Raw genomic sequence first — 12,814 nt, forward strand, 5'->3', positions numbered from 1 at the left:
TTCTCTATCTTCTTTCAATTAGAAACTTCTTTTACAATGATTTTGTACTGGTGCAATCCTTTACCAGTACGCAGGCTACAACCTACGGAGAGCTACAACTCTCTCTAGTTTTCCAGTTTCTCCTGGAAGGGAGCTACAACCCCCTACTTCTTTTCATTCAAGGACCACTTTTCATTAATTTTTCAGACTGGATCCAAGAACATCAAATAAACATCAAGTACATGTGAATCAACCAATCTCCTTATACAATCAAACCAATGAGCCACCCGAACTTCTCAGAATGATGTAAATAGAAAACCAACACCAGTATCCTAAACCCAGAACACAGCAGCAAATAGAAAACAGGCAGCCAACAAATATTTCAAAATAGGTCCGCAACTTCACCAATATAAACCTGCGGATACCCGCACTTCACCTTCAGTTGTTCTGCGTATACCCGCACTTCGTCTTCTTTTGTACTGCGTACCCCGCACTGTGCCTTCAGCTGCTCTGCATATACCTGCACTGTGACTTCCTCTGTACTGCGTACCCCACACTGTGCCTTTAGCTGTGCTGCGTATACCCACACTGCGCCTTCTTCTGTACTGCGTACCCCCGCACTCTCGCTTTAGTTCGCCTGCGAATCTCTGATTAGGGCCATATTAACAGTCCTCCAATGTACTACAGACAGTAAGATCCACAGATCTGATGATGCGCCTGAGAGATCATGACTTGGAAAAGATTCTCCTTCAAATTTTACCTTGATTTAGATCTAGCTTTTAAAAATGATAACCCAAAATTCAGATCTTAAGATATTCAACTTTCAAAGATACATTAGCCAAGTGATCTCCTTCCCTATTTATAGTCAAGCCCTTATTCACACCATGGGACAAAACCATCAATAACCAATACAAGGGATCCAAACCGGGGCTAAATTAGATCCTATACCACGGGCCAAAACCATAGAATCAAGAACGGCGGGCTAAATACCACGGGCCAAACATAAGAAACCCCACGTGAGCGCGCTTCTCTGCCTTGAAGTGAGTGAACTGGGGGTCCGCACCTCATGAACGGGTAACCTGCGGGTATGAACACACTTCCTGGCCGGCGTACCTGCGGGTCCGCACCTTTTGAACCATTCACCTGCGTACCTCTTAATTTCCAACATTTTGAGAGCCTGAACAGAGCATTTCCACTTGAGTGAGTTGCCATCAAGTACAACACCTGTAACATAGAGCCATACCAGAATCATAATGCCAACATGGAGATGCAGAGTATGAAACAAGACAGTATAGCTCGACTAGAAGTGTGCGAAGAGGTGTGGTGCATAAACTGTAAGGGTCAGGGACATGACAAGGACCACTGCTCGATTTTTTCAAATTACCTCGTAGGAGGAGGGTCGATGCCCTTAAGATTGGAAGCACAAGTAGGACCTAGCGTGGCACCTTCTTTGTGGTGCGCGATTTGTCAAATAGCTAGAAAACATGCCACATACAACTGCCATTTGTTACAGAAGTATATGCAAAATTCACAACAGTTGTTATGCAACTTTTGTAGGTCAGGCGGACACGATGAGCACACTTGTAGAAGCTATGAGCTAATGATGGGTAGAACTCCCACCTACAGAGTTTAGGCTGAAACATGACCCCTTGATCAAAATGCAGGAATGGCGTGAACAAGATTTCAGGGGCGCGGACGAGGCCGAGGCAGAGGAGGACCTGGAAGAGGTTGTGGACAGTTGATATGCTACAAATACGAAGGGCTAGGACATTATGCCTGCGATTGTATAAATCCAATGCACCCATCATGTTTGTATTGCAACTTGCTTGATCTCGAGACCGAATATTGTCCTACACTGATAGCTAGGATATGTGACAAAGGAGCACTACCACCTCCCCCGACTCAGAACCTACAAATGATGAGGTCTGAGTCACGCGAGGCAGATCCAAATGTAAATATTGTGCCCCGAAGTGGAATCGTGATGGGAGATGACAAAGGCAAACAACTAGAAGATAGTACTTGGGTTCGCAAAACTCCGACGAAAGAAGCGGAGTTTGACTTGGAGCGCACCTGGGAAAATTTCATGGAAGCCAAGAAGAGCTTTACTAAGGCTTCCACTTTGGGAAAAAAAGATAGACCGGAGCCAGAGATGGACCCATCCATGCTCACAATGTTCTTAGAAACATGTATGAAGTTACTACGCGACAGTAAAGCTATAAAAGGGTTATAGGAACTCATTAATAGATGCGTTGGGACCACGCCAGGAGAACCGTGTGTAGTCAGGAAGATCGGAAAACACAAGACAAGAATGGGAAGAGAAATGAGACTAACCATGCAGATTGGAGAATATGAGATGGATCAAGTTATCCTGGATTTAGGATCGGATGCGAATGTTCTAACGAAGCAGACATGGGAGTGAATGGGGAGACCTACATTGTAGTAGTCTCCTATTCAACTGCCAATGGCAAACCAACAGAAATTAATACCCATGGGGCGATTGCAGGGCATAACTGTGGACATTGAGGGAGTGAGCATGCTAGCAGACTTTGAAGTGATATAGATTGTTGACATCAAAAATCCCTACCCCGCTTTCTTAGGAATTGATTGGGCCATTGACATGAACGGGGTGATTAATCTGAAAAAGTGGAAAATAATTTTTGAAAATATTGCGCTATACGGAGCCGGTGTGTGACTATGAAAGTGATGATGATTTGGAATGCATCTATAAGATAACAACATGAAACCAGGACTAGGTGAATGACACCGCAAATGGCCGGATTGCATGGGAGCGTGAAAGCTCCTGTACTTCAGATTTGAATGAGGAGACAGAGTGATGGCAGAATCAGTTACATGAGGTAACTACACTGAATTGTAGTATGATGACAAGGTCACTGCACTGTTTATCGATAGAATTAAGAGACCTGCCTACTTATGATGGCCTTAGTGAGATAGATACCTTCTTGAATAAATTTGAAAGGGAGGTGCCAGAAAAGCAATGCTTCCAGGCCTTGGATTGGGTACTGCGTGCTACACTTGCGAGGTGGTGGGGTACGCACAAAGGGAGCTTTGATGACTGGCACGAATGTAGGAGAATGATGCGCACGTGATTTGGGAAGCCTAGGGTGTGATTGACAGACAAATACAATGGACGGGATGATCCATGTGTGATTCTGGCCAGGTGGTTGCAGGCATATGGAAAACAACCTACGTGGATGCACATGAACTCTGCGTTGAAAGGTATGATCAATAAACATGTGTTGGGGGGACAAATGTGCAAATGGCTCTTAATGTTGGGGAGAAATTATGTAGGAAGAACAATCACGCAGAAGGTTATCCACGTGGAAGCATTCAACAAGGTATGCAACACGCTGAACAAGGTATGCAATGCACAACGAAGTGATTGGGACCTGTGTGTACCTACAATATTATGGGCTTATAGGATGACATGCAAGAAACTAACAGGACAGACACCTTTTCGGCTTGTCTATGGAGTGGAAGCTATAATTCCTATGGAATACATCATGCCTAGTCTACACATAGTGGTGCTCACAGGTATGACGGATTGCAGAGCCTTGGAGGAGAGGCTCGCAGTTGGAGGAGCTCGAAGAAGAATGGTTTTTGGCTGGATTCCACCAGCAGGTGCAAAAGAAGCGGGAAAAGGCTTGGCACAATCGACATATTAAGTTTTGCACCTTCAAGGAAAATGAATTTGTGTTTTTGTATGATAGTAAGTTTGATAAATTCTTAGGGAAGCTCATAATGCATTGGCTGGGACCATATGTTATTAAGGAGATCACAAATGGTGATGCGGTGCAGTTAGTAAAATTAAATGGCAAACTCTTCCTAGGAAAAGTAAATGGTAGTCGTTTGAAGCCATACACATGTTTCCTGGGCATTTGAATAGCCAATAAAAGCATAGTCTTAGTGCTCTAGGCAGTTGAAAGGAGGCGCAGGACTATAAACTACTTGCACGGGAGCTACGTGATGTTAGGACTACACGCAATAGCGAAGAGTCACAGGGTCCGTGACAACGTGAAGGTAGCTACACTGCCACGCGGATTGGCTGGAAAGTGACCTTACAGTCACTATTCACAATTTGATGCTTGGTTTGAGACAAAATGGAGCAGGCAGCAGCCGTTTAAGGAAAACTTTATGGGCTAGATTCTTGAAAATATTCCTCCAAGTGAGCATTAATGGACCAAATGCAGGGGGAATGGTCGAATTCAATTCAAAAGGTGTTATAAATTACAAAGGGGTGTCCAGCAAACAACACTTGGAAATTTGAGAACTAAGTTGTTGCACGCCCAGACATTCATGAACCTAGACTTGTTCGATCTGTTGAAGGTGAATTTGTTGTTTGAGAAATTGCTTGAACCATTGAGAGAATTGTGGAATAACACTATGGCCGTGCCTGAGGAAGCCATGGATACTGGAGAAATGACTGCTGAGGAGTCCGCACAAACCATAACGGTAGGAGAAGCCCCAAAAAGTGTTGGGATAGTCGCAGAAATCCCTAAATTGTCGCGCACACCGAGACCCAAGAAAGACAAGAATCATATGGTACCGGTGCATGTGTCCCCTAGGAATTCGTTAAGGACTAGGGTTACCATGGAAGAAAAGGGGAAGGCGATCAATTTGGAAGCCGATGAGGAGGAAGAATTTGAATAAATCCTGGTAGAGGAAAAAGAGGATGTAGAGATGGAGGTAGAAACCCACAGTGCGGACCCTCTGACCAGGCTGCCTGCATATGTTCCTCAATAGAAGGGAAAAGAAAAGGTGCCCAAAGACATAGATGAGAGCAAAAGCTCTCTGCAGACTTCATTACTCCCTGAAAACATCATTTTTGAAGGAGCACACTTAGGGTGAGTGCCTGTACTAAAACTTGAAGACTGGGATCTCACAGAACATGAGAAGTTCCCACATTTGGCAACCACGCAACTCATGTGCCAGAAGAAAGACGCGTCGATGGGAGTTATAGAGTTGGATCCGTGTAAGTGGCTGAGAGGTGTAGAAAAGCCAGGATTGTTAAACCTGATCTGGGTGCCGCATTAATATCGTGCCCCAATGACTATTTTTGTCATCATGAAACTGCACTACCTAGTGCATGATGGGTGCTTGTGCCTGGAGGATCCCATCCCCATCATGGACCACTTAATTCATAGAATTACCTAACTCCCTTGCAAAGGGGAGGACCCAAAGAATATCTCGGATGGTAAAAGTGATGATTTGGCCATTGTGGAGGCCATGAAGAAGAAGTTCAAGTTGGAGAAGAAGAAGAGAGGATACGTGGTTTCCAGCATCAAAAACACTATGGTGAAAGTCACAATGCAGATATTGGCTGGAAAGGTTATGTGGAAGTGCCATGCGGATGAGGTGCCCGCATCGTTGGTTGCACTTGCCATGCAATGCATAGAAGGGGTCTAGTTTAACTGGGTGGATTACTTATGTAGAGAATTCTTGGAGAACTATTGCAAGGCATAGGAGCAGGGGAAGACTTTTCATTATGTGTGCTTGTTGTTGTCCATCATTCTGATGGCATGGGAATTACACAAGGATAGCCAGCTCCCATCGATTGTACAGGACCTTCCAGAGGTAGTGAAGTACGCTTTGTTGTGGTCAACTAGAGATGCAGAGAGAATCCAAGACAATAAGATATTCTAGGTGTTCATGGAGATGAACATAAGAATGGGGATTAATCGCAAGACAGGGTTATCGCCCATGATCTATAACAGTCCGCAGAGCTTCGTGGAGTTCAAGGAAAATTTCCACCACGTGTACATCAGGGCGAGGAAGGACCTCACGAAGACTTGGCACGTGCTCCCTTATCTGGTGATGAATGACGTCATATTCACAGTTGTTGAGTCATGGCTGTCAAAGTAGCGCACTCCATCCAACTCCACGGTGGAAGCAGCGAAGTCCGCCGCGCAAAGGAAAAAGGGATGAGGCAAATTTGTGGATTGCGTAGTTGGCAAAGAAGCGAAGAAATGAAGTAGCAACAACCAAGGCCCAGGCGGCGTGGGATGGTGTGAAGGTGGCGGAAGAGCAGCAGAAGGCATCAGAGGAGGAGCGCAAAGGCCAGAAGTCACCTTCGCCTGAACATGAAACAGATATAGAGAAAGGTGGCACAAACCTGCAAACAGCATCCACACAACTGAAAAGACAGCGCCCAAGGGAGCAGGTAGGGCCGCAGAAGAAATTGAAGGCTTTGAAAACTTCTTTTGACCTGATCACCCTCACTGAGGGGGATTTGTATGACATTAGGGAGATGGTGAGGGATGTCACTACAGAGACCCTGCAGCAGTTCACAGAGGAACACTAGATGGTGTTGGGGGCTCTCCAAGTGTAGATACATGAGTTGCAAGTGCACACTCCATAGGCTGGTACTGTGTCAACCAGCCTCGTACTAGGCACGACCGCGGTTGAGCTAATGCTACGCGCCCTGATGACCAACACTATAGTGCTGCCAGATGGAGCACTCGTGATAGAAAATGAGGCCGACAGGCCTATGGTTAGCAGGCTGAAGGGAATTGGGCTAAACATGGTTGCGCTCCCTCAGAAGACGCTCTATGTTTTGCAAGATAGAGTTACTGCAGAACTACGAGCCAGGGAGGGTTGCGCACTCTAGGTCATGAGAGATCAGCGCATCAACATTGAACAATTGAGCCTACATCGCAACGAGGTAGTGGCACAAAACTGACAGCTAGTGCAGGTGGTCGAGGAAGCCTATCAGATGGTCTTGGAACTGGCCATCCAAGTAGAGGAACCAACGGAGGCACTTGTCTGGAAACTAGCAGTAGGGGTGCGCGAGGAAAAGGAAGAGATGGCTAAGGTTCAGCTGGAGCTGAACCTTCAGATAGCTGAACTACAATTGAAGGTGCAACCTTCAACTCCACCAGAGGTCAAGGAATAGTGCTCCAGTGCGATTACAATAGAAATAGCAGAGGTCAACAATGCAGTGAAAGAATGTACAAAGTTGTTCGAGGAGTTGTTCGAGGTTCTCACTACTCTACAGGAGGAGCTAAACATACAACACCTAGAAATAGAGGCACTTGAGCTACAACAAAAGTATGATGAAGTAAAAGTGACTGTGCAGATGGTTTCCCTTACACAGAGGCTCGCGAGGATACAGCAGGCGAAAGTTCTCAAGGAGCAAGTGGATGTTGCTCGACATAAGGAAATAGTTTTGAAGGCACACTTACAGATGTGGATTGATGAGGCGTATATCATTACAACCTTTATTGAAGCAAAGCTCACGCAGATGTAAGGAACACAGGAATAGTTTCAAGGAAGCAGTTCAACTATGATGGTCTCTGAACAACGCGTCTAGGAAGTACAACAGGCAACCGCTCAGTGCGTTGCCGATCTTGCTGTGATCCAGGTAGAGTTGGGAGGTCTTCACGCAAAGATCTCCGCACTGACAAAGTGACTCTAGGGCGAGTCACAATGTTTGTTTTACGGCCCTGTTTGGCATAGAAGGCTCTGTAGCTAAGTCTGCAGAGGCCTAGTAGTCCGCAACTGAGTGCACGGACCCCTGCAGTTGAGTGCGCAGGGCGAGTTGAGTCTGTAACAATTGGAATCATTAATAAAGAGAAGTTTTATGTCATTCCTGTATATTTATTTCCTATTTTCTACATTGAATGTATTGGGTATGAATTGCATTTCTACTGTTTATATGATGTGTGAACATATGTGACTGTGATAATTAAGTGAATGTGAGATAAAGTATCTATTTACGTGAAGTTAACTAAGATATTTAAGAAGATAAGTAAGATCCATGGTATGCTTTGGGAAAATAGCTTATATCACTGCCATAGTAGTGCAAAAGCACATCAGCCCCTGGTTAGGGTTGCGCGAAGGCATTTATAACAAATCGTGAAGCTATTGCAGGTTAGCATAGTGCACGAAATGACCTTGAAAAGGTAGGCACAATTGGACTAAATCAACACCTCAGACATCTCAAGGGTGCGGAAACTTGGTTCCAGCATCCCCCCATACTGCTTCAGGTGAGATTTCAGTCTGCGCTCTATGGGCTAATGCCAAAAGGGCCAGTAGTGTAGGGATTTGTTTGGCTAATTAACTTCGAACTTGGGTCAGGCCCTATGGTGAGGTAAAATTATATGTCCGGACACGAATGAATTCCTCTAGCTTGATAATGGGTCTAGACACAACAAATACATTCTATGGAAGATTTACTTAGGTTAGAATCAATCAAGAGGGCCTACCTCTTAGTCGCTTATCCTGCTTGATGGTGTCCTTGCTTTCTCGCTCCAGCAATCTCTTGCTTCCTTCTTCAAGATCCTGAAACAAGTAAAGAACAACAACACATAAACGTAATAATAGACAAATTGCAATTCAACTTACTTAATGAGTCAAGAAGCATTAAGACACGAATATGTAATATTACAAAACATGTAGGAAATGAATCGATAGTTGCATATATTAATATCAAAGAGAGATTACAATGATTCGTCTTGATGTCGCAATCTTCCTCTGACAAGACTAGGTTCCCACACTCTTCGAGATAAACCACCAATAATGACAATGGCCCTCAAGGTACTATCAACACAATTCATAGGATGTGAATACAGGAACTGAAGTCGAACATCCACGAAATCACACGATTGAAATCCAATGATGTGAACTTGTCGTCGAGCGTGAAGAACTTTCCATTATGGTATGCAAGATCTAAGGTACTGGAAGGGAGTCTCTCAGTCAACTTCCCGGATAATGAGTTGAAGTTGATGGAAAGTGACTGCGTTGAAGGAGGGCCATAATGAATCCCACATCATCGACGCAAGACGAGAGGATGCAAAATGATTTTGGATGATATAGAGAATCAGAGGTAAGTGTAACTGGAAAAGGACAACTCTTAAACATATCGGCAACACAACTGGAAGTTTGGAAGCTTTTGGATCAATGGGATCGATGGTCATGACGACATGGCAGAGATAAAATGGAAGGCAAAAATGAACCGCCCAAACCCAAGAAAGTCAACGATACAGAGGAGGATGTCCCAACCCGATACGAAGCAATGCGTGTCATGTTCAAGAGTGAGCTGCCGACATGACTGATAGATTTCCAAATTTTCCCCCACCATTTCTAACGAGTACCCCAATTATTTTTTAATCACAAGCTTGAAGGGGATAGCATATGCTTGCACTCTAAGTTCATCCTTCGGACGAATCTGACCTAGTAAGTTTAACGAGCCCTAGGAAGGAGAAGCTCGTGTTCATCATGGTGACGACTCCAATGTCGTTTAATAGTTTAATGACTCCGACAAAGGTGTAACTCAGTATCTTTTTCATGTTTAGACAGTTTGAAAACGACACGTAAAAGAAAACTCGACATGGTCCCTTTTCGTACATTTGTGTCTCTCGATCCCGAAAAGGTAGAAAATAATACTTGAGAGAACCTCTTGACCATTTCAATCAAGGGGTACCTTTTTTGTAAATGGTGCCTCCTAGCCTAAAAAAGGGGTAAAATTATACTAGGCACACAACGTGTTGCATCCATTAACGAATTCGAAACGATAAGGGCTTGACCATATTTTCATTTTTAAAGGGTCGGAAAAGAGCTGAAAGCAAACCCCCCATTTTTATTCTCTTTAATGAGTCAAAAAGGGAAAAATACTCAGCAATCTTTTCATATGAGTTTAACGAGTCGAGAAAAGTGCTGAAATATGACTCATCGTCATTGTCGAACATCCATCACCTGTTGCTACACAAGTAAGGCAAAGTGTATTATTGAGTCCTTGAGGAAAAATAGTTTAGAAATACTTACAAAACTTGATATTTTCATGAAAAAATGAATAAAAAGGGGAAACGTAAATATATTTTTACCATTTAGCATTTTACCTTTGCAGTGAAGACTTTTTACCCATTTTTGCCCTAGTTTTTTCGAAGCAGATTGAGGGAGATCCTGGAGGTCAATCAAGGAGTCATCAGTTCCAGGTAACAAGCAAAGCCCTGAGCTCCATTTTCATGCCATTCATTTATATTTTTAGCCATTTTTTTAGATAGTGAGGTTTTTGAGAAATTTTTTTGCCCTCGGTCAGCGCGATTTCTGGGCACGGGATCGCGCTGGCTGAGGATGATTTGCATAACCATCCACCCTGACCGGTGTGACTATTTTTGAAACAGGCATGCCGGCATCGAGGATAGGCAAAAATAATTTTTTCTCAAGAACTGCCCGTTAAAATTTGATTTTTATGTGTCAAAACTGATCATTGACTTAAATAAATGGATTTTGCAGGAGAAAAATTGCCAAAAATGGTGGATTGGAAGGAAAGAGAACACGAGGATGTTGGCACCCAGGCATTGAATGATCCAAGCTGCCTGGAGGCTTCGAGGGCTTGCGGGCTCCTCAAATTTTTCCTTACCCTAGGGATGCGGGCCTAGCCCAAGTTGCTTCGATACTTGATAAACTTTTGGGACATCAATCGCGAGATTTTTTTCATTGGGGACCAGGAGCTAGAATTGGCAACTCCATACATCTACTTCATCACTAGAATGTCTCGTAGAGGTGAGCCAGGGAACTTGTATGGGTCACGTCCGGTCGGGGTAAGCATATCTTCCCTGCTTGCTGAACATTGTCCTGAGGCCTTGAAATCTAAGAGTGGGAAGATATAGATTTCCAGTGTGCGGTATTTGACACTGAGGGTGCTTCTGTTGACCATCAACAGAGTGGCGGGGTCTCAGTAAGAACATGAGACTAACAAGTCAAAGTTCCATTATGCTATTGACTGCTCCTATGGTCTTCAACTAGGAAAAGACCATGAAGATGAACCTCAAGTGCCAGTTGTCCATGAAGCAATTTGGCTTCAGATCAGTACCTGTGACCTTTTTCTATTGAAATATGGCAACAAGAATATTCCAATTTAATTTTTCCTTGAATTAAATTGTGAATTGAAATTGAATTTAGTCTCAACAGCTACTTGGAAATAATTAATTAATTTATTTTAAATTAATTAGTTGGAGAAATTCAAGTTAGAAGTCTTTCTGAAGTCATGCAAGAGTTATCCCTTAAATTAAAGAGATAAGATTGAGTTATATTTGAGTTGTAATTACTTAACTCAATTTACTGAGTTAAGTCTAGTTAAATTAGTTCCAAACAGTTTGAGGAACTAATAGTGAGTTAACAGTCAATTGATGCATTAATGCACTCAACTAATGCTACTCTAGTTAATTGAAGATTCCCTCATCAGAAAATCACGCATGTCTATTATGAGAACGACCCGGTTGAGATTAATGTTCAAGGATAGTGTACTATCAGTTGCATGTGTTTTCTCATGGAGAAAACTCATGCTTGTAGTCAAGGATTCATCCTTGAGGATTGCAAAATTTTGAAGGCTTGGTTTTTCACTTGGTAATAGGCAAATCATCCACAAGGAACATCACAAGGAAATAGGAGCTTGGAGGGTAGAGAGGAAGGCTGGAGAGAAGCCAAGATTTCCTGTAAGTATCTGTGAGGATTGTACTAAGAGCTGGCTAGCTATGAGAGCTAAGGCTTTGTATAATTCCTATGTATTTCCACCTTGTATGGTAATACAATAGTGTGGGGTTTTTAGCTGAGGCTTTCCCGAAAGTATTTTCATGTGTATTGTGCCATTGATTCTTATCTTCTAGTTATATTGTTCAGCTCGATCTTTAAGCTTCCACAAATTGATAGTAGAAGTAGGTTATAGTATTTTGCTTTGATTTATATTGCATTATCGGGTTAACCTATCACAGATTTTCTACATGGTATTGGAGCTGTGAACAGTATACTGAGAAGAGAATTCGAAGTTTGAAGTTCGGGGTTGCAGGTGCAAATCGAATTCATATGATACTTCAAGGTTGGCCAACGACGTTCTATGGCTTGAGACTCGAGTATGCCTTGGAAAGTAGCTCAAATTACATAGCATGGAAAGAAAGAATGGAGGATGTATTAGAAGACAATGGCTTGAAGGAATTCATTGATCAAGAGATCCCAAAGCCAGCTTCAACTAATACACAAGAGTTGGTTGAGTGGAAGAAGTGTGTGGCGAAGGTGAGACAGATCATCCTTGAGGGAGTTCGAGACCATATTATCTCGAGTCTCCATGGGAAGGATACTCCATTTTCAATGTGGAAGAAATTGAAGGACCTCTACCAGAACAGTAGCGACCAGAGGAAATTGGCGCTCAAGGATAAGCTTCAAAGAATCAACATGAAGGGCAATACTATTTCCACATATTTGAACAAGCTCACCACCTATAGAGATGAGCTTGGCAGTGTGGGAATAACTACTATCGATGATGATATGGTGAGCCTCGCTCTCCTTGGCATTCCAAAGAGTTGGATAGCTACCAGGACTCTGTGAATGGAAGGGAGAAACTACCGGATTGGGAACGACTATGGTCGGATCTTATGTAGGAGGAGATTAGGAGGAGCACACGAGATGGTTCTTCATCCAAGAATGATGATGAAGAAAATCAGGCCTTTGAAAGTTAGGCAAGGAAAGGGAAGGGGAAGGATTCCCATTTAAAATTGAATTCTTCTCATGGAGGGAAGAAGGGTGACATGTCTAAAGTAAGATGCTTTAATTGTCACAAGATGGGACATTATACGAATAATTTACCATCGAAGAAGTCCAAGAAGGGATCCTCAGAAGGATCAGAAGGTGAGTTATTAGCCTCTCTGTTCGGAATGGACTTTACCCTCATCGCATGCATGGTGTCATCAATGATGGGTGTTGTCTATTATCTTGATAATGGAGCCTCATTCCAAATGACCGGTGATAAAAATTTATTCAGTGCCTTGGAGGAGAAAGATCTCAAGATGCAAATAGAGATGGGTGACGACAGAAGGTATAGTGT

Source organism: Pinus tabuliformis, chromosome 7 (genome assembly GCF_031772625.1).
Source record: "Pinus tabuliformis cultivar Carrire ecotype Pingquan chromosome 7, CPIR1, whole genome shotgun sequence".
In the NCBI taxonomy this organism is placed as follows: Eukaryota; Viridiplantae; Streptophyta; class Pinopsida; order Pinales; family Pinaceae; genus Pinus; species Pinus tabuliformis.